Below are 15,109 nucleotides of genomic sequence, written 5' to 3' on the forward strand. Positions count from 1 at the left end.
GATAGATTCAGTTATGCTATGACACAAATTACGTCTCCTGTGTATATTGAGATCCATGACACATTTCTCACATTAGAGCAGAGAAGAAATATCGAATAAGTATGATTGTTTTGCCCTTTGTCAAGCCCAGAGCTATAGCAGAATTCAACTACAAATGCTTATTTTCTGCCTATTCTCTCCTTTTCTTCAAATTATCATATATGTATACATGTATACACATGCATATATACACACACACATATGTGTATAGATATACACATATATTTGTGTATGCATGATTACGTTTACAAAGTATAACCTCCAGAGAGAATACAAACTCTTTGACATAAAAGAGGAGGCACTCACCACTCACCATCTGCTTTGTCCATGCACCATCAGGACCATGGGACTTTTCTATCTGACTCATAGTTGAAACCTTCTTGTATCCCCTCTAGAGTAACTGACAGACCTCAAACTCTTTGGTAAGTGTCTAACCCAAGCACATGAAGACTTCCCTCATGAATTAGGTAGAGGTGAACAATTTATTCCAGTGGGCCATAAGGGCAACAGAAGTAGGCTCTGTGGAGCACTTTGAGCTTGGTCAGATATTGAAGACCCTAAGGTCATCCATTGTGTCCTGAACCATCACCAGTTGTCTTGATTTTTTATCTTGCCACTGGACTCTGATCGCTCTGGAAGACAAAGCAAGGCACTTTGTGAAACTCTGCTTCACTTAAAACCAATTTCCTCTAAGTCAAAACATTACCCAGTGATGTCATTGATCCTCTCCAGAAACAAAGGACAAAAAATAATCCCCCCATCCCCACAGCATGTGAACTCTTTGAGAGCAGGGACTGCTATGTTTTCTCTTTGTATCCCCAGTGTTTAGCATACTTTGCCCATAGTAAGCACTTAATAAGAACTTTATTCATTCATTCACTGTTCCTTCACCCTGGCTGCATCCCATGACTAGAATATACCTGTTAGAACCCTTAGCTTTCTTTAAGGTTCAACTCCAGTATCATCCCAGTTGCTAGTGCCTTTCCCCTTAAAAATTACTTTGTACGTTTTCTATATATCTCCACAGTAGAAGCAGAGCTGAACTTTAAAAGTCATGAAATAGACTGGAAAATGAGGGGTCAATAAAAATCTAATTACAGAAAGTTACCATGGAGACAGGAAAGATCAAAATTCAAACTCAGGACAACAATGTCAAAAACCCCACATGCAAAGTCTCAAAGAAAAAATGTGAATTAGATTATATTGACATAGTTATCAAAATATTAAAAAACAAGTTAAGAAACTCAGATATAAGTAGTAGTTGCTCTGAGTCATAGGGGTTAAAGAATAAAACATAACTGCAAGTTCAACACTCTGCCCTTTCCTCCTAGCTCCACAGCTATCTTAAACTTTTCTGGCTATAACAGGGTGGGGTGGAAGGAAGGGGTGCTTCTGGGTTAATCTTTCCCAGGAAACCTTGCCATGAATCAGAGAAATTGATAGCCACAGTAGGCGTACACTGTGAGGCTTAGGAAAAAGTTCAAGCTAACTGGTCCACATTTAAACTAACCCAATGCCCTTGATCTTTTCAATAAAAGGTTCTGATCAACACAGTAACAATGAACATCTTGACTTAATGAATTGACTTGTGAATCCTCATCCTTCACCCTAACTACCTCCCATCTCCACGCTAAAATCCTGCCCATGTGTGGAGGAGCATTAAATTGTCTTTGTGTGACAATAGAACAGAAATATATCTTATTTTATGGCTTTAGAAAATTAGTCAAAATAAATACAATACATGGAATTTTGTATTTTTCATAATAAAGTCCAACTCAGGATTGTATGATCTTATTTTCTTGCCGGTGATGTGGTAATTAAATCAAGAATGAATGCTTTGGAAAAGTCTTAAATCTCATGTCTCCAGGTTGCTGTAGAGAGACTAATGAAAGATACGATACAAGTCAATGTTCGGAAGTGCAGGCATTTTTTAGATGGAGAAAAAAACACACACATCTGTATATATATTTTCCATGAGATACTGCTGCACTGACAGTCAGGGTGAAAAATCACTTACTTCTACAGCATCCCAAAGAGCTTCGTAAGGAGAACTCAATGAAGAAAGAGTCTTTTGTAACTATTTCACTTATGGATGTGTTTGTATGTGTGTGTACAAATTCTTTTGGGGGGTGGAGGTGGAGAAGGAGAAACTTAATTATCTCCCTTTTGATATATGAATGGTATAGATTTATAGTATAGACGAAAAACAGAGGAAGGAGATCAGAACCCACCAGAGAGTACAATGCAGTGATTCAAGGGTCAGATTCATAAGCTGTATATTTTGTAAAGGCAAAAATTCGGCATCAACCTCTCGGGCCAGAAACTGGGGAATGGCCAAGTAAATTACAGCGTGTTAATGGAATGGAAGTCTATGGCACCATTAAAAATGACAAATGAGAACACTACAAAGAAATATGGAAACACCTACACAAAGAGCTATACATCAAAGTCAGCAGATAAAAACTGTGTACAGGTTGGTGGTCCCCATCCAAGAGCAAGGAGTCTTTATAATTATATGGATGGAAGTGGGAACAGCTATAATGTTATTGCTCTTATTTTGATAAATATGATTTTTCTTAATGTAAATGAAAATAATTTTAATTTAGGGGTTATTTAGATATTTGTTTCATATTTGATTTGATTTCTTATTAGCATTTGTTGAAAATGTTAAGTTTATAATAACAAAAAAGAGTAGGAACAATTAAACCAGACCAAAAAGACTTGAAAGATACAAAACAGGACTGGGCCTGTACTTTCAAAGATGATTGTTTCACAGGACTTCTTACCTGGGCAATGACCTCATCTTTTATTTTTCAGATCTTTCTCCCTACGCTTGCTGCTCCTTGGCTCTCAGACTGGCATCTTTTATTCCCTTCCAAATCCGGTCATTTCATTTCCAGTCTCCCTGATGTGTTGTCGTAGACTCAGATTCAGATTCTAGGTGTTGACTATTGCTTACCCATTCTCAAAGTAGAGATTTCCTCATAAGGGCTCCCTAAAATAGGGTTTGTTTTATTGTTTGCATTTGAATCATCAGCACTTGTGGATTGATTTCACAATTCCTAATTCCCAGAGTACTCCTAATTGACAGATACATCGTGGAATATCTGCCTCTCTGGACTCTGTTCTTCCTTTCATCTTGTATCTTCATGTTAATTATTAACCCTCTGATCCATAGCTGTTTGGGACACAGAGAGAGGCATGTGAGAATGGGTACATCTCCATTGAACCTCTTTTTCAAGAGTGCCTCTGTGATGCTATTTAATTACCTTTCTCTATACGGAGGGTTGCCCACAGCTGACTTCTGGCAAAGGCAGAGTAAGTACATGTGTATTCAGTATGACTTAAGGACAATATAAAATATATCCACCCCAAGGAGGAAAAAATAACTTTTCCCTTTAACTTGCTCAGTGATACCTGTAATGTCTTTAATAGAGCACAAAATCAAATAGGAGAGAAATAATTTTTTTACAGGGTCACTTTGGCAGGGGTTTGGCTTTCTCTCTTACCTCAATTTTTTGTTTGCTTTTTTAAAAAAGTATTTTAGACTTAAATACAGAAGTGTTTGTTTTTAAAAGCTTTGGGAAAACAGAAGTATTTATTTTAAGTATAAGAAAACATTTGGCTAATGTCTAAATCCCCCATGTGACTGCTTATTGTCTACAATACACATGGTTAAGTGGAAATCTTTTGTAAAGTAGAGGAAGAAAACAATTATGGGTCACCTAAACTCCCTGTCACTAATTTAATTCTAAAATTTCAAGTCCTTACCTTCATCACCATACTCCAGAAGTCTTCTCCTCCTGGAAGATCCCTCTACCCCCACATCACTTTCCTGATTCATCCTGGATTTTAAGGAAGGGCACTTCTCTGTGCCTCACTCATGCCCCCTCAACCTGTACCTACCTCCTCCTCATTTTCAATTTCCTTTTATGCCTTTTATATGTTATGCACTTATATTCTCCTGGAGGAGAGGTACTTCTTTTCTTGTCTTTCTTTTTTTTGCTTCTATTTGTATCTCCAGATTGGGGGTGTCTATATGATACAGTGGAAAGATCTCTAAGTCTAGAAATAGGAAGGACTGAGTTCAAATTTGGACTCAAACTCTTACTAGCTATGTGACCCTAGACAAGTCACTTATCCTCTCTGTCTCAGTTTCCTTAACTGTATAATAAAGATAATAATAGCACCTTTCCCATGGTTGTTGTGAGGATCAAATGAGATAATATTTGCAAAATGCTTTGCACACACAGTGACTGGCACATAGTTAGCACTTTGCAAATGGTTGTTGATGTGTTAACTTTAAAAGTATATGTAAGGGTTTCAGATACATGGGGGGAAATATTGTTTTATTCTTTGTATTTGAATCACCAGCACTTGTGGATTGATTCCGCAGTTCCTAATTCCCAGAGTACTCCTAGCTGACAGATGCCTAGTGGGATATCTGCCTCTCTTGACTCTTCTTCCTTTCATCTTGTACTCATAGATCCTTCATGTTAATTACTAACCCTCCAATCCCAAGCTGTTTGGGACACAGAGAGAGACATGTGAGAATGGGTACATCTCCATTGAACCTCTTTTTCAGGAGTGCTTCTGTGATGCTATCTAATTACCTTTCTGTACACAGAGGGTAACCCACCCTACTCACCCCATCCCACACACAAATGTACTTGGAAACATGGCAAACAGCAAAGATTCATCACTTCACTTTTTACTTCTAAATGTCTAATCCCTGAATTTCCCCATCCACCAGCTCAAGCCATTTCTTACTTAAAATTAATTTAAAGATTGGTGCAGTCCAGCATTTCACAAATTGAACTGCACAGAAGGGAAAGCAGCCTTTCTGAGCCCTGGACTTATTACAGATTCTGAAGGAGTTATGCTTTCCCTGAGACCAAAAGTGAAAGATTAGCCTTTAAGCTGCAAGGAAAGTATTAGCAAGAGGAGGATTACCCACCAGTAGACCTCTTGCTACCTTCTACTTATAAAGTTTCTCAGCCAATACATCATACAACAGAACTCTGTTTTCTCCTTGTAGAAAATGTTGAAAGATAATATAAGATGAGATACTGACCCTGGAAAAATAGACTAAACTCAATGTTCTCAACAGGTCCAATAAGTTATGGCATCCAGGGAAGTCGTTGAGTTATTCATTCATCTCCTATTGTTTGCAGAAGCCTACATGGTCCTGAAGGAGAGAACATCTAGATAGGATTTTGACCTTGTCCTGACAGAACCTATCCTAAAGTATAAGACAAAGAAAGAGCTGTGATATGCAATATTACATAACAGATACATTTGAAGAGTGCAGAACAAAGTATTACGTGATGTCAGAGAGATTATTACTAACAGAAAAGATCAAAAAGAATGATGGTGGGGGGCTGCTGGCATCATCCAGCTTCACGCTTTACTTCCTACTTTTAAAATCTTTAAAGTGCAGTAGAATTGTAGCATATTGTTATTAGTTTGTGTGTGTGTGTGTGTGTGTGTGTGTGTGTGTGTGTCTGAGGTGTGGGAGGGAGGAAGTGATACTTGACTAAAATTTAACAGGTTTCAACCAGGAAGGATGAGACAAGAGAGCATTCAAGACAAGAGGACAAAAAAAACATACCAATTTGATAAAAGTACAGAGTGTATGGTAGTAATTTACATGAGACAAAATTGGAAGTGGAGAGTGGCACCATATTTCAGGAAATCTTTGGCATCCTATGTGGCTATTTTTTGCCACCCCAATTTTGTTTCTAGGACAAGTTGGTAAAGTGAACATTTAGATGTATACATTAGAAAAATGCTCATACTAAACAGAAGCTCCTGTCAACAAAATGGTAAATGTAACATCATGGTCCAAGAGGACCCCAAAGTGGGTTGAGCACACATTGATTTAGGTCCAGCTTCAGGGGACCTAACGCCACTGAAAAGCCAGGTTCTTTATCTAATTCAACCCTTACCTACATTCCTCTAGGAAATTTTAGGTACGACTCATGTTTAGTATCTCAAAGTGGATAACAGGATTTCCTCCTAACAAGGCACTCAAAAATTGTCATTTATGTAACAGCCTGTATTTGACTCCCCAGAAAAAGCATAAACCAGAAAGAATTCAAAGGCAAACTTTAAAAAGTACAAAAATCCTCCAACGTTCAAATAACCTATTTTGCTCCCCCTAGAAAGTGAGTCTGCTGATATAATTCGCATCCACTTTTGACCTGCACTGTCAGAGTAACTCACAACAATTATGGAGGGTTGGCAAGAGCTTTTCTTAAAGCAGTGTTTCAGTCACAATATCATCTTTCTATATGTGGTCCTCTACCTTACTGAACATTATGCTATTAAGGAAGTCTCCTGCTCGCCATCTGGGGTCAGACACTTTACTCAAGAATTCTCCAAGGGACCAGTCAATCATTCCCCATGTCATTCCAACAAAGAGATCTTCATCACCTCTGATGCATAAATGAAATGTATCTTCCATGATCTTCATTCTCCCTGTCCTGTGCTCACTTCAACTTTCTGGCAGTCCCTTCCTTTCATTTTTTGTGCCCTTGAGCTGCCCTTAACTGCTTGAATTCTTCTATTCCAGATTCAAGTTTCTACTTGCATTATGCCTCTTGAACCTAAATTACCACTTTCTTTTCTCTCCTCCCCAATAAAATTCCCAATCTCTCAATAAATATCAAAACTAATCCATCAGATTAAATTGGTGTGCAAAAGAACACACAGGATGGCTCTGGAGAAGAAGTGAGGCTAGTGACCTGCACAGCCCTTCCTCACTCAAAACAAAGTCAAATGCAAGTCATGTCATCATTTTTCTGATGGCATGGTTTACTTTGGCAACAAAGGACAAACACAATCATATTCCTAGAGGGTGGAGCCAAGATGGTAGAGTAGAAGGGCAGACCTGTAGAAGCTCTCTTTCATGGCCCACAAAATACCTGTAAAAATGATTCTAAACAAATTCTAGAGCATGAGAAGCCACAAAATGACTGAGTGAAAGAGATTTCCAGCCCAAGAAAACATGGCAGGTTGACAGGAAAGGCACAGACACAGAGCAGAGCACAGCCCGGCCTTGGCCTCAGGAAGGCAGAGACAGGACCAGAACAGGCTTCAGGGGATGGAATCCCCGATAGCAGCTGTGGTTCCCAGATTACTCAACTCACAATGCCAAAGATAGTTTCAAAGGTCAGTGAGAAAGTTCTTTCACCTGCGTGAGAAGGGAACAGGGTTTCATTTGGCTGCAGCAGCAACTGCAGTGGCAGAATCCATTTTTGGAGCCCTCAGCCTAAAGCCCTTGGGAGAATTGAGTGGCTTATCTGTTTCTCAGTCCTGAGTGGCTCTTCTGGGTTGAGGAAGAATGCTGGTGTGGTGGAGCTGGAGGCAGTTGTGAAGAGGGAATTGTACTCACAGGTCCTGGGGATAACAGAGTGGTTGTGGTTGCTCACAGACAACAGTGCAGGAGAGGAGTAAACTCCTCTCTCTTGACTGTGCCACCTTGGAGGAACTGAGAACTTAAAGGTCCCCAGAGCATACCCTCCTCTTGACAAAGAACTCAAAAGTCAGGTAATTGGCTGGGGAAATGCCTAAAAAGGGGGGAAAAAGAATATAGAAGGCTACTTTCTTGGTGAAGAGGTATTTTCTTCCATCCTTTCAAATGAGGAAGAATAATTCATGCCACCAGAGAAAGATCTAAAAGTCAAGGTCTTTGCATCCAAAACTTGCAAAATAAATATGCAATGGTCTCAGGCCCTGGAAGACCTCAAAAAGGATTTTGAAAATCAAGTAACAGAGGTGGAGGAAAAATGGGGAAGGGAAATGAGAACGATGCAATAAAATCATGAAAAGCAAGTCAACAGCTTGCTAAAGGAGACCCAAAAAAATCCTGAAGAAAGTAATACCTTTAAAAATAGGCTAACTCAGTTGGCAAAAGAGGCCCAAAAAAACCAATGAGGAGGAGAATGCTTTAAAATGCAGAACTAGGGGGGCAGAGCCAAGATGGCAGAGTAGAAAGATGCATATACTCTAGCACTTCCCCCACAGCCCAGAAAATACCTGTAAAAAATGACTCTCAACAAATTCTAGAGCAGCAGAAGCCACAGAACAACAGAGTGAAAGAGGTTTCCAACCAAGGGTAACCTGGAAGGCTAACAGGAAAGGTCTATCTCATGGGATGCTGAGCAAAGCAGAGCCCAGCCCTGGTCATGCAGCACTTGGAGGAAGAGGACCTGAACAGACCTCTAGGGCAGAGTTCCCAGAAGGGAGGGTCCCAGATCCCTCAACCCACAAGCAACAAAGAAAGTTCCAAAGGTCACTATGGGAACACTTTCCCAGCTGGGTGAGAGGGGAACAGGGTTCGCACAGCACTGGCCCCAGCTGGTAGCAGCAGCAGCAGCAGCAAGCCGCAGGCAGCTAGGGTGGGTGGAAAGCAACCTGGGTCCATTGTCCAGGCAGTTCAGCTTAAAGACTCTGGCAGAACTGAGCAGCTGATCTGAACCTCAGCCCTCAGTGGTGGCTCTGCCCTCACTCAAAGACCCTGGGGGAATAGTGCAGCTGATCTGAATCTCAGCCTTGAGCATGGCACTGGGGAGAGGAGGAGCACTAGGACCCTTCTCTTGACAAAGGATTCAGAAGTCAAGTAACTGGCAGGGAAAATGCCCAAAAGAGGGGGAAAAAATAAGACCATAGAAGGTTCCTTTCTTGGTGAACAGGTGTCTCCTTCCATCCTTTCAGATGAGGAAGAACAAGGTATACTGTCAGAGGAAGTCAAGTCCTCCACCTCCAGTACCTCCAAAATGAATATGAAATGGGATCAGGTCATAGAAGAGCTTGAAAAGCATGCCAGCAGCCTGCTAAAGGAGAACCAAAAAAAAATGCTGAGGAAAATGATACCTTTAAAAAGAGACTAACTCAATTAGAAAAAGAGGTCCAAAAAGCCAATGAGGAGAAAGAGGTTTTAAAAAGCAGTATTAGCCAAATGGAAAAGAAGGTTCAAAAGCTCACTGAACAAAATAGTTCTTTAAAAGAGAGATTCAAGTTCAAGGAAGCTAATGACCATGAGATAAACAAAGAAGTTAGAAAACAAAACCAAAAGTTTGAAAACATAGAAGATAATGTGAAACATCTCATCAGAAAAACAACTTACCTGGAAAATAGATCCAGGAGAGACAATTTTAAAATTATGGGACTACCTGAAAGCCATTATCAAAAAAAGAGTCTAGACATTATATTCCATGAAATTATCAAGGAAAACTGCCCTGATATTCTAGACCCAGAGGGCAATATAAATATTGAAAGGATCCATCAATCACCTCCTAAAAGAGACTCAAAAAGAGAAACTCCTAAGAATATTGTGGCCAAATTTCAGAGCTCCCAGGTCAAGGAGAAAATACTGCAAGTAGCCAGAAAGAAACAATTAGAGTATTGTGGAAAGACAGTCAAGATAACAGAGGATCTCACAGCTTCTACATTAAGGAATTGAAGGGCATGGAATAGGATATTCCAGAAGTCAAAGGAACTGGGATTATAAGCAAGAATCACCTACCCAGCAAAACTGAGTATAATACTTCAAGGGAATAAATGGTTATTCAATGATACAGAGGACTTTCAAGCATTCATGATGAAAAGACCAGAACTGAACAGAAAATTTGACTTTCAAACACAAGAATCAAGAGAAGCATGAAAAGGTAAACAGGAAAGACAAATCATAAAAGACTTTCTAAAGTTGAACTGTTTATATTCCTACATGGAAAGACAATATTTGTAACTCTTGAGACTTTTCTCAGTATTTGGGTAGGTGGAGGTTTTATACACACACACACACACACACATACACACACACACACACACACACACAGAGTACAGGTTGAGTTGAATCAGAAGAGATGATATCCATGAAAATAAAATAAAATAAAAATTAAGGGGTGAGGGAGGAAAATACTGGGAGGAGAAAGGGAGAAATGGAATGGAGTAGGCTATAACTCATAAAAGAGGTAAGAAAAATCTTATTCAATGGGGGATAAAAGGGAAAAGGGGAGAGGGGAAAAGTGAAGCTTACTCTCTTCACATATGGTTTAAGGAGGTTATAACATGCTCACTAAATTGGGTATGAAAATCTATCTTACACTACAGGAAAGTAGAGGAGGAGGAGGGGATAAGTACAGTGAGGAGGATGATAGAAGGGAGGGCAAATGGAGAAGAGAGTAACTAGAAGTAAACACTTTTGGGAAAGGACAAGGTCAAATGAAAAAATAAAAAGGGGGGATAGGGTAGGATAGAGGGAAATATAATTAGTATTACACAACATGATTATTATGAAAGTCTTTTGCAAAATGACACATATATGTAGCCTGTACTGAATTGCTTGTCTTCTCACTGGGGATGGGTAGGAAGGGAGAGAGGGAGAGAAGTTAGAATTCAAAGTACTAGAAACGAATGTTGAGAATTACTATTGCATATAACTGGGAAATAAAAAACACAGGTAATGGGGTATAGAAATTTATCTCGCCCTACAAGAAAAGAGAGAAGATGGGAATAATGGAAGGATGGGATGTGATAGAAAGGAGGGTACATCGAGGGAAGGGGTGATCAGAATGCAAAGTACTATGATGTGGGGGGAGGGAAGAGATGGGGAGAAAAATTGGAATTCAAAATATTGTGGAAATGAATGTGAAAATCTAAAAATAAATTAATACCAAAGAAAAGTAGAATTAGTCAAATGGAAAAGGTGGTTCAAAAGCTCACTGAAGAAAATAGTTCTTTAAAAATTAGAATGGAGGAGATGGAAGCTAATGACTTTATGAGAAACCAAGAAATTACCAAACAAAACCAAAAGAATGAAAAAATAGAAGATAATGTGAAATAACTCACTGGAAAAACAACTGACCTAGAAAATAGCTTCAGGAGAGACAATTTAAAAATTATAAGACTACCTGAAAACCATGATCAAAAAAAGAGCCTCAACATGATCTTTCATGAAATTATTAAGGAAAACTGCCCTGATACTCTAGAACCAGAGGGTAAAATAAATATTGAAAGAATCCACCAATCACCTCCTGAAAGAGATCTGAAAAGAGAAACTTCTACGAATATTGTAACCAAATTCCAGAGTTCCTAGGTCAAGGAGAAAGTATTGCAAGCAGCCAGAAAGAAACAATTAGAGTTTTGTGGAAATACAATCAGGATAACACAAGATCTAGCATCTTCTACATTACAGGATTTAAGGGCTTGGAATATGACATTCGAGAAGTCAAAAGGACCAGGATTAAAACCAAGAATCACCTACCCAGCAAAACTGAGTATAATACTTCAGGGGAGAAATGATCATTCAATGAAATAGAGGACTTGCAAGTATTCTTGATGAAAAGACCAGAACTGAACCAAAAAAAATGACTTTCAAATGCACGAATCAAGAGGAACATGAAAAGGTAAACAGGAAAGAGAAATCATAAGGGACTTACTAAAGTTGAACTGTTTACATTTCTACGTGGAAAGATAATATTTGTAAGTCTTGAAACTTTTCTCAGTATTTGGGTAGGTGGAGGGATTACACACACACACACACACACACACACACACACACGCGTGTGCATGCATATATATATGTGTATATATATATATAGAGAGAGAGAGAGAGAGAGAGAGACAGAGCACAGGGTGAGTTGAAGAGGAAGGAATGATATCTAAAAAAAATAAAATCAAGGGATAAGAGAGGAATATATTGAGAGGAGAAAGGGAGAAATGGAATGAGGCAAATTATCTTTCATGAAAGAGGCAAGAAAAAACTTGGGGGGAGAGAGGGTAGGTGAGAAGGAAAAGGTGAAGCTTACTCTCACCACATTTGACTTAAGGTGGGAATAACATGCACACTCAGTTTGGTATAAAAATCTATGTTACACTACAGGAAAGTAGGGGAGAAGGGGATAAGTGGGGTGGGGTGATGATAGAAGGGAGGACAAATGGGAGGAAAGAGTAATTGTAAGTAAACACTTTTGGGGAGGGACAAGGTCAAAAGAGGAAATAGAATAAATGGGGGGCAGGATAGGATGGAGGGAAATACAGTTAGGCTTACACAACATGAGTATTATGGAAGCCTTTTGCTAAACTACACATATATAGCCTATATTGAATTGCTTACCTTCTCAGTGGGGATGGGTGGGGAGGGGGGAAGAGAGAGAAGTTGGAACTCAAAGTTTTAGGAACTAATATTGAGAATTGTTTTTGCATGCAACCTGGAAATAAGAAATACAGGCAATGGGGTATAAAAATCTATCTTGTCCTACAAGATAAGAGAAGATGAGGATAAGGGAAGGGAGGGATGTGATAGAAGGGAGGATAGATTGGGGGAAGGGGTAATCAGAATGCATGGTGTTTTGGAGTAAGGGGAGGAGAGAGGTGGGGAGAAAATTTGGAACTCATAATTTTGTGGAAATGAATGTTGAAAACTAAAAATAAATAAATAAAGGAAAAAAGAGAAACAAAGAATACATGGCAGGTAATTGGCATTCTATCTTAAGTTAATATTTAGTTTTAAATGAAAACTTTTTAACCCAGTGGAATATATCCGTAGTGTAGAATATTAGGAATGTAATATAAGGTAAATGTATCTTTCCTATATCCCTCTTATCATATTATATGAAATAACTATAAATAAGATTGGCTGCCTCTAAAAATTCAACATGACGAATATAAAGATTTGGTCACAGTTTTAGGAAAGTTGCTGAAATATAAATGCAAGCTTTCCTTGTTACTTTTTCATTTTTTCCTTATTGGATACAATACATAAACCACTTGCCAAAGCAATGAGGCAGGAAGATTTCAAGTCACCCTCCCCCAACCTGAGGATAAGCTCAAATGGAGAGAGCTAAGTAGGCACAACAGGAATCAGCAGAGAATGCCCCATGTTTAAAAATCAACAAGTCTAATCAACAAGCAAAATCAAGCACCTTTTCTGTGTCAGACACTACGCTAGCACTATGGGTAGTAGGCAAAGCATTTAGAATCAAAGCAATGGCATCATTTTTATCAATATTACTTGCCAATCATCAGAAAAACTTTAAAAACATATCCATCTTTATAAAAACAATGGGTTAATTAACATTTGGTGAAAAGGGGAAAAAATCAGTCAAAAGTTATTAGATTGAGCCTACTATGCATTTTGTGGAAAACAAGTCAAAAATGCATGTTGAATTTAACTAAAGAGAGCCACACCACTCTCACTGACTAATGTTTTAATTTTTAAAAGGTAAATGGTGCTGAAATTTTATTTAAATTTCCTTATCTTGAGTCCACCAGATGGTACTATTTACATAAATAGCTTTTAAAAAATTTAAGTTATTTTCTGTGCCTTTAGCAAGACACCAGGTTCTTTATGAAAGGAATTCAAATGCACATGCTTCATCTCCCCCCAAAATTACCATTTTTGCTTAAGTGTCCTCCTGCTTGTACATTGTATGTTGGGTCTCTGCAGAAGGAAATGAAAATAATACACATTTGGGGCAATATTGTGATATAATTAGGGTGTGTTGAATGGAGAAGAATGTTGCTGCAGACTGCTCATTAGTACACCATCTGTAAGCAATTCGACTGGAGCATCTTGGGGTTTAGAGTGAACACAGTGAAGGGTAAGTTTTGACAAGGATTCATGGGTCTTTGCACTCTGAAGTCATCTGGCATTAGTGATGATTTGAAAGAACTGAAGAAAGTAGAAGAACATAGCTAGTTATTACCAAAGAGATACATGTAAAAATAATCCTTTAAATTATGAATATAGCATGGATCGTTAGAAAAAAATCTCATATGGATAATATTATACAGAAGCAAATGGAATTGAATAAACAATATCCGTTAAATAATGCTAACTGAATATTCAAGGACAAATTAGGTACAAAGAGCTCTTCAGTTCACTCAGGTTATTTATTTTCTTGCCTTTAACAAGTCTCTAATTTGGTTATCCTGTACAAATAAGTGTTTCTACTATTCTTAAAATCTGTGGGGATGCATTCTGATAATCATTGCTTGTGAATAAAGAATTAATTGACAAGTTATTTATTGATTATCTTGGACAATTGCCACAGCAGCGTCCACAGTTCTTCCTTCTCCCAATCCAAGTCTCCTTGGTTCTTTCTCTCGCACATTTCCCCTTTTCTCCATTCATATGACCAAAGCTCTGATTGAGGACCTCATCTTCCCCCAGTAAGACTATTACAATTGCCTGTTCTTGAATATAGTCTTTCTTCCTTCTCTAATGCAACCTCCACACAACTTCCAAATTGATCATCCTAGTGTGCGGGTGAGTCCGATCTTGGCATTCCCCTGCTCAGGAAGGTTCAGTGACTCTCTCTGACCTAGGATAAAATACAAATGCTTTGTCTGGAACTTGAAAACTGTGTAATTTGGATACAGTTTATCTTTCCAGATCATTTCAAATTATCCCCCCTCTAATTCCCATATATAATACTCCATCTCCTGTGTCTATACCTTTATAAGGAATGCATTAGCTTCTTACTTCTAGAAATCCTTAGTTCTCTTTAAGGCTTAGTTCAAGTGCCACCCCCTTCTAGAGGCATTTTCTAATCTCCTCAGTTATTAATATTCCCCCAAAAAAGTTTTATGTGTTTTATATTTCTCTGGTTACATGTTATTCAAATACTTAAGTAAACTCAAGAACCCTGAACATAGTTTGCTCTATAATCAATTTTCCTGGTACCAATGCCTCTTACTTTTATACTTGACTATGGCGAATTTTCTCTCTAGAATCTCTGTTCAAATCTTAGCCAACAATAGCAATGACAAAGAATAGGGAAGATGTCTCAGAATTATTCAGATCTCTCTAGATTTCTTTATCTTTAAGAAAAATATGCTCTTCCCAGGAAATACTAACAATGAGGGTCCTTGGACAAAGACTAGCAAGGACCTTCTCAATGAAATGATACTGGCAAAGCAATTTTGAATTGCTCCAGATTAAAATACTATTTAATACTGTTCAATGAACATTCCTTAGAGTCTAACATGTGCAGAGCACTCTATAACATGAGTGAGATACAAAGTCCAAGTAAGATATGATCCCCATGCCTTTATGAAGACT

The 15,109-nt window shown here is 38.4% G+C and overlaps 1 long non-coding RNA gene across 3 annotated transcripts in view; it reads right to left on the reverse strand.

The window, feature by feature from the left end:
- Positions 1–2,744: 2,744 nt before the first annotated feature.
- Positions 2,745–15,109, reverse strand: part of LOC140520610 (uncharacterized) — a 132,738-nt gene continuing 120,373 nt past the window's right edge. For 2 of the 3 annotated variants that reach the window (XR_011972595.1, XR_011972592.1), the window contains one exon: positions 13,618–14,369. This is a non-coding gene — a long non-coding RNA (uncharacterized lncRNA). Of the gene's footprint in view, positions 3,218–13,617; positions 14,370–15,109 lie in introns of those variants that run through there. The other variant, XR_011972594.1, reaches the window with a different exon arrangement.

Source organism: Notamacropus eugenii, chromosome 1 (genome assembly GCF_028372415.1).
Source record: "Notamacropus eugenii isolate mMacEug1 chromosome 1, mMacEug1.pri_v2, whole genome shotgun sequence".
NCBI lineage: Eukaryota > Metazoa > Chordata > Mammalia > Diprotodontia > Macropodidae > Notamacropus > Notamacropus eugenii.